At 46.0% G+C, this 6,554-nt stretch overlaps 1 protein-coding gene across 1 annotated transcript in view; it reads right to left on the reverse strand.

Moving 5' to 3' along the window:
* Positions 1 to 636, reverse strand: part of MACROH2A2 (macroH2A.2 histone) — a 59,069-nt gene extending 58,433 nt beyond the window's left edge. Inside the window, exon 1 of the mRNA XM_006148922.2 lies at positions 504 to 636. The gene's annotated coding sequence lies outside the window, so the exon portion shown is untranslated. The remainder of the gene's footprint in view (positions 1 to 503) is intronic.
* Between the last annotated feature and the right edge of the window lie 5,918 nt (positions 637 to 6,554).

A 6,554-nucleotide genomic window follows, 5' to 3' on the forward strand; every position in this document is an offset into this window, starting at 1 on the left:
GCAGCCGGCGTCCAGCCTGGGCACCCTCCGAGGCCCCCGAGCGGCCTTCCCCGGGCTCCCTCGGCCCCCGCGCAGGCCCCCGCCTCCTGCCCTGTCCCCCTCCGCGGCCAGGCGCCTGCCTCCTCCTTTTGCGCCCCAAACTCCGCATCCCCAGGAACCTCCCGCTCCCTCCGGGTGCAGTCGTGCTCGGGGCCCGCTGTGGGACCCCACATCCCTCCTCCTTCCCGCTCTCATTGCCGGAGATGCCCCTGGCCCCTCGCTGGCCCCAGGAATTTTACCGCTTTTAAAAGCAGCCCCTCCTTTATTTCCCGAGGAAGCAAGTTGGAGGCTCGGTTTATTAATTTATTTCCAGGAGGGTGCGGGGCAGCTATCGGGGTGCTCCCGCAGCGGCCGGGGGAGAGGCAGGGGTGGTCCTCTCCGGCCCGGCACTGCCCGGGTGGCGCGTTTTGTCTCCAGACCTCGGAGTCCCCCAAACAATAATGCCATCGCCATGGCGGGCTCACCTGGTGCTGCGCCGCCTGCTCCGGGCGCCCGGTGCCCTCTGCGCGCCCCTCCCCGGGCGCAGGTTCGGCCCGCGCGGCGCCGGTGCCGGGCAGGACTCTTTGCCTTTCTTTGGGTTCTATCTGTGCGTGTCAATGGCGGGGAACGGCCGCTTGCTGGGGCGGCGATTGCGTGTCAATGGCGGCAAGCGGCAGTTCTCTGGGCCGCGGATAGTAGCGGGGGGAGGAGGAGGAGGGAGAAGGGATTGCTCCTTCTCCACATAACCACCTCTAGGAGGAGTCGCTCAGCCTCATCCCCCGCCAGCCCAGGCTCCGCGACGGGTCCGGGGCTCTCGGTGGGGCTTGATGAGCTATTGTCCTTCAGGAGCATTAGCGACGAGACCGCGCGGCCTCCGCCGAGTCCACGGGCTGCTGGAGGCGCCCAGGCCCCCTGGCTCAGATGAGGCTTTCCCAGAGCTGGGCGCTGAGGGTCCTGAGCCAGGTTCCTGTTAGGGGTCCACCTTTGGTGGGAGAAGGAGGCGTGGATGTCCATCTGGCTGTTCTGGGGAGAGCCTTAGAAGGTGAAAGTGAAAAATGTCACCTTCGATGTTCTCGTGTCCTTAAGCAATAGCAAATGCATCAACGTTTGTGTCCACCACTGGGAAGATGGCATAGGGCGGCCACAGCCACGAGAACTGAGAATTTAGATCCACGCCTGTCGGCTTTTTATAAATCCAGAATGGTGTAGAATCCAGGGTGGCGTAATTTTTGGAGGAGCAGATGTATGCTTTGGTGGTAAGATTGTGTGTATGGACATAATGTTTAATTGGGTTGCTTTTCAATGTGCTCATTTGTAATAGCCCAAGGGGTGTTCAAATTAGCACGAGGCTATTGTCTTAAGGACCAATTTTTATTATTAATAGTTTGTCGAAAACACATTTCAGGGAGTGATGGACAACGTCAGGTGTGATCGTGTGGGTTAGTATAATGGTTGTTCCGTTCCTACTGGAAGCCAGGCTCTCCTTTGTGCTGTAAGATGTTGGCAAGGATTCTGTGGCCAGAGGGTGAGTCAAAGCAATTTATTTATTCCAGGGGGGGAATGTTAATTTGCAGTGGACTCTCCATGTTTCCTCTAATTTTTCCTCAATGACTCATTGGCTTGTAGGGGCGACATTTTGATCTCTTTACTAAAGAGAAACCCACCTGAAAACAGAATTCTCCAGCACTGTCCAAATGGAATGTTCTTCAAAGTCTAACCATTTGGTAAAATTGTGTATCCTTGCTACTATAAACTTGTAACTATTTAGACAATGGGAAGCTTTGGGGTGACTGAAAGCTTCCAATTGCTTGATTGGGAAGAACCCAAATGCCCAGTACACTCTGGATCTATGCTGTAATAGTTAATTGTGGGGGGCGGACAGGTGGTATGGTGGTTAAGGCAGCTGGATTCCCACATGACTGACCATGGTTCGAGTCCAAATCCTGGCAGGTTGCTTTCTCACTTTCCTTCTCTCTCTCTCTCTCTGTGTGTGTCTCTCTCTGTCGTCTGTCTCTGGTCAACTTCAAAAAAATAAAATAAAATAATGACAATGAATAAAATTAAATAAAATACTAAAACATAGTTAATCATGGCTGTTGCTGACATTTATAGATAATGTGTTAGATTTAGAACATGCACATTTTAAACAAGTGTTTTTCTTGAGAAATCAGCCATCTTTCTCTCTGACTTCTCCCCAAATCATATATATATATATATCATAAGGGTAAAAATATATCTCTTTCTGTTTGAATCTCCTATGGTTCCTTAAACTTTCCTGGACCCAATGGTCTCAGTTACTAGAACTCCCTTCACTCTTCTTCCAAAAAAGATGACTCTACGTACTACCTCACTTTTCTTTCTTTCTTTCTTTTTTTAAATATAATGAATTACTTTTCTCTTTGCACATGCATGTGTGTATTTGAGAGTGAGTACCCAGCCAGGGTCTTGATGCCACAATCCATTATCAGTCTCATCCAGCCCTGGATTCTGGGCATACACATGCCCTGCGTGTGCTTAAGAAAGTCTCTGAGACACAAACTCCAAAACTTTCTGTGTGGGTCAGCCTCTCAGAGCATTTGCTACACCATTATCTGGCCCCTTTGTCTTGAAAGGTAATTTCTAGGTCAGAAATCCAGTCAGAATGAAGTCCTTTTTCCCCAGACACGTACTGAAAGCGTTTCAGATGGTCCCCTGAGGCATCTCATAATGGCGTCTTCCCATCCCTGGAGGATGTGCCTACCTTCTGTGGATGGATTTCTTGTGCCTGTCCCTCACCAGAAATAACCTTCAGGCTAGCCTTCAAAGGAGTTCAAAACTGTCCTACGTGGTCATTCACTCACTGAAAGACGGTTGAATAATTCCTCATATATATTAGATTCAAATTCTCCCTGTAATTTCCCGATGAAAATGGTATATGTGGCGATTTTTATGTGAATTCCATGTAACTTGTTTCATCCTAGCATTTTGCATGTGCTCTCCTGAGAAAGGCTGGGTCTAGGAAATTTATTAGTCAGGATTTTGTCATGTCTTGCTGGTCGAGGTCTTTAAATAGAAGATGCAGTCGTATCCCAGAGAATCAAGGGGGACATCACCTTCATAAAACTCAGGTTTTTAGAATAGGTACGATCACAGAGTTTGCCCAGGTCCAAACCCTCTATATTACAGGGAAAAACACCTAGGATGGGGTTGCGGGGTGGTGATCAGTGAAATGACTCAGCCAAGGCCACCCAGCTAACGAGCAGGAGTGCCTCAACGTATTGGGTTGTTGGAAAAGTCATGACACATTTTTGCATAGAAAAACATATTACAAAAAATCAGGACTTTCCCAGCAGCCCAGTATTTGCAGATACCCTGCCAATGCAGTTTCCACCTATTCCAAACTTGTCAGATATGCGGGGAACAGATATGCAGATCTTGTTCAGCTCGTGTTTAATACTGACCATTTACCATACAAACGAACTATAACACTGAGATAATGGTGTATAATTAAATGCATTAAATTAGCCATCATGATTATGAGTTTGTCAGTAGTATTTTTCTTTTCTTCTTCTTTTTTTTTTTTTTTTAAATGAGGAGGGGCGGTGGAGAGAGTGTTTTGATGGGGTCTTGCTGTGTTGTGGTCTCCTGCCCCAGACTCCTGATTATCCAGGTTATAGGCAGGCAACCTTGCCAGGTGTGTTGAAGTTGGTTTCCATCCTCCCAGACGCTGAGGCTGCTGCAGCTGGACCAGTTCATCAGTAATCTTGAGTTCTGCAGTGGCTGCTAACTCGGGAAGGCTGAATAATAAATAATACGCACTTACACTCATTGAGTGCTTAGTCTGTGTACTATGCTAAACACTTTGCCTTTAAACTCATAATCCTTACAATAATTCTATGTGGTAAGTACTATTTTCTCCTTTTTACAGATGGAGAAACTGAGGCAGAGAGAGGATGAGAAACTTGCCCATTGTTGCAGAGTTAGGTAGTGATGGGTTCATGGTCTTAGTCACCACCTTAATCTGGTGGCGGGGAAATGAATTTGCTCTAAGCAAAAGAATTTTGTACTGGCATGGGGGTGGTGAAACAGCTGATGGTGTAGTGGTTCAGGTGCTGGACTCCCACATGGTCGACTGTGGGTAGAGTCCAGACCTGGAGGCTTGAAACTCACACTAGGTGTGTGTGCTTGCATGCCCAACATCCTGAGAGGAGAATGGAGTAGAAGGGACTCAGGGTGGCCATCCCCCCAGTGGGTGATTTTTCTCTGGCGAGTGCATGTGTCCTACAGCAAAAATCTCTCAAAAAGCAAACAAACAAAAAAGAGAATTTTGCACACAGTTGCAAGATCAAAAGCCCCTTGGGCCCCTTCTAATACACATCCTCAAGGAGTCAGCAAGCTGCCCAGTTATAAGAGGTTTGGTTGATTACAATTGTACTGCAAACATTTTCTTACCCCTTGACCTGTACGTGTGCGTAATATTATGAATGTATGTATTGATCGTGAGTCGTCTCCAGTAGCTACCAGTAAGTCTATTAAAAGTTCTGAGACGCTACAACTATTTCTCCATCTAAAGACAGGCGTGTAGCGTGATTTAGAGAAGAATAAAGACGGATTAAATGAATCAGCCAGGCAATCAGAGTCATATCCCATTGGTTTCACCAGTAATTTGTGCACAAAATTACCTATTGAAAAAAATATCTTCATTGATTTTGCCCCCCCAAACCTTTTTATCTTTCTTATGATCCAAATGTGTGAGGTGTGAATTGATTCGTTTTTAACCCAGTTTATGGTACGAACGATCACTGTGATCATCTTACCTTCTAGGATATTGGTATGCAGTTAGCCATTCGCTGTCCAGCTTTGCCTCTGTCAGAAGGACTGTGCTTGTAGGTGGCAGTTATTACGTGCCTGACCTATGTAAGTGCATGTGAGTATGACTGGCATGATTTACTTGAGAATTTCTGATTTTTCTTTGAAATACCTTGAGAGTCCCTGTGGGTGTCATAGGAACAGAAATCATTGCTTTAAGCTCTGAAGTTGTTTGGATGTCAGTTAGGTAACTCTAGATATGGTATTAGCTCCATCAAGGCACACAGCTGGCATAGCTCTATCATCTGGGGGCCTGAGGTTATGAATGCAGACAAGCATCAAACTACATAGCACCCTGCGATTCTAAAGAATAAAGGCAGCGTCCTGAAGTGCCTCATAGATAGAAAAATACCAGGAAATGTGATTTAAGTGTTTTTTTTTTGTTTTTTTTTGAGAAGTTTTTGCTATAGGGCACATACGCTCGCCAGAAAGAGACAGAGAAAGCGAGAAATCACTCCCCAGGGGGGAAAGCCACACTGCAATCCCTTCTCCATTCTCCTCTCGGGATCTTGGGCACGCATGCCCATATGCCCAGTGTGAGTTTAAGCTACCGGGTCCAGGACTTGAACGATTGTCGACTACATGGGAGTCCAGCGACATAGCCATTACGCCAATTGCTGGTCCCGTGACTTAATTTTTTAAAGCTAGAACGTGTGGAGACTAGCAGGTAGCGTGGTGGTTAAGGTGCTGGACTCTCACATAACTGACTGTGGTTCAAGCCCCAGACTGGTGGCTTTCTCTCTCTCTCTTCTGTTGAGTGCCTATAGCAAAATAAAATAATAATAAATAAATAAAATAATTCTTAAAGAAAAGCTAGAACATGCACATTCTTTCATGTTGTTATATTTTGGATACAGAATATAATTCATCTTAAACATTTGTTTCCTTAATCAGAATCGCTGGCTTTAGGAGTTAGATCATTTATGGAGGGGAATAGTGTCCTTGAAGAAAAGACATTTAGATGCATCTGCTTGACAGACCTACTCTCTGCTGCTAAGTTTTCCACTACAGAGACAGGGAAAAAAAGTGTCTTTGTACTTTCTGTCTGTGTGATTGTGGCAGCCAAGACTGAATAGAAGAATACGTGGCGGGGGGCTGGGCAGCAGGTGGTGTGGTGGTTAAGGGTGCTGGACTCCCATATGGTTGACCATGGTTTGAGTCCCAGACCTGGCAGCTTGCTTTCTCACTTTCCTTCTCTCTCTCTCACTCTAGTAAAATTAAAATAAATAAGTAAATATATAAATAAAAATAAAGAAAAAGAAAACAAAAAGAAGAATACATGGGGAAAAGTAGAAAAAAGTAAAGATAAGACACATAGGCAACCATTACACATACAGATCCCATCCTCAGTACCTCGGGTTAAAAAGGAATGCCTTGGTCTCCTAACAAAAGAAACATTTTATTGGTCCTCATGCTCAGAAACGATAACGAAATCTGCCATTTCGATACCAAGTCTGCACTCTTTGGTTCTGGGAAAGGGGATTTGCACGAGTGGCAATGTGTGTATAGATGTATATATACATGTATGCGTGTCTATGTGAATACACAGCTACTGGATGTATATGTTGCATGTGTATAATTATAAGATGAGTAGTGACTGAAATCCCAGAAAGGGCCTGGCCGTGCAGTTGGCAAAGTGAATTGCAGTGTTGAAAGCTGCAGGGTAGTGCTCAGGTTCAGCGCCCTGG

Source organism: Tupaia chinensis, unplaced genomic scaffold (assembly GCF_000334495.1).
Source record: "Tupaia chinensis unplaced genomic scaffold, TupChi_1.0 Scaffold000250_1, whole genome shotgun sequence".
NCBI classification, from domain to species: Eukaryota; Metazoa; Chordata; class Mammalia; order Scandentia; family Tupaiidae; genus Tupaia; species Tupaia belangeri.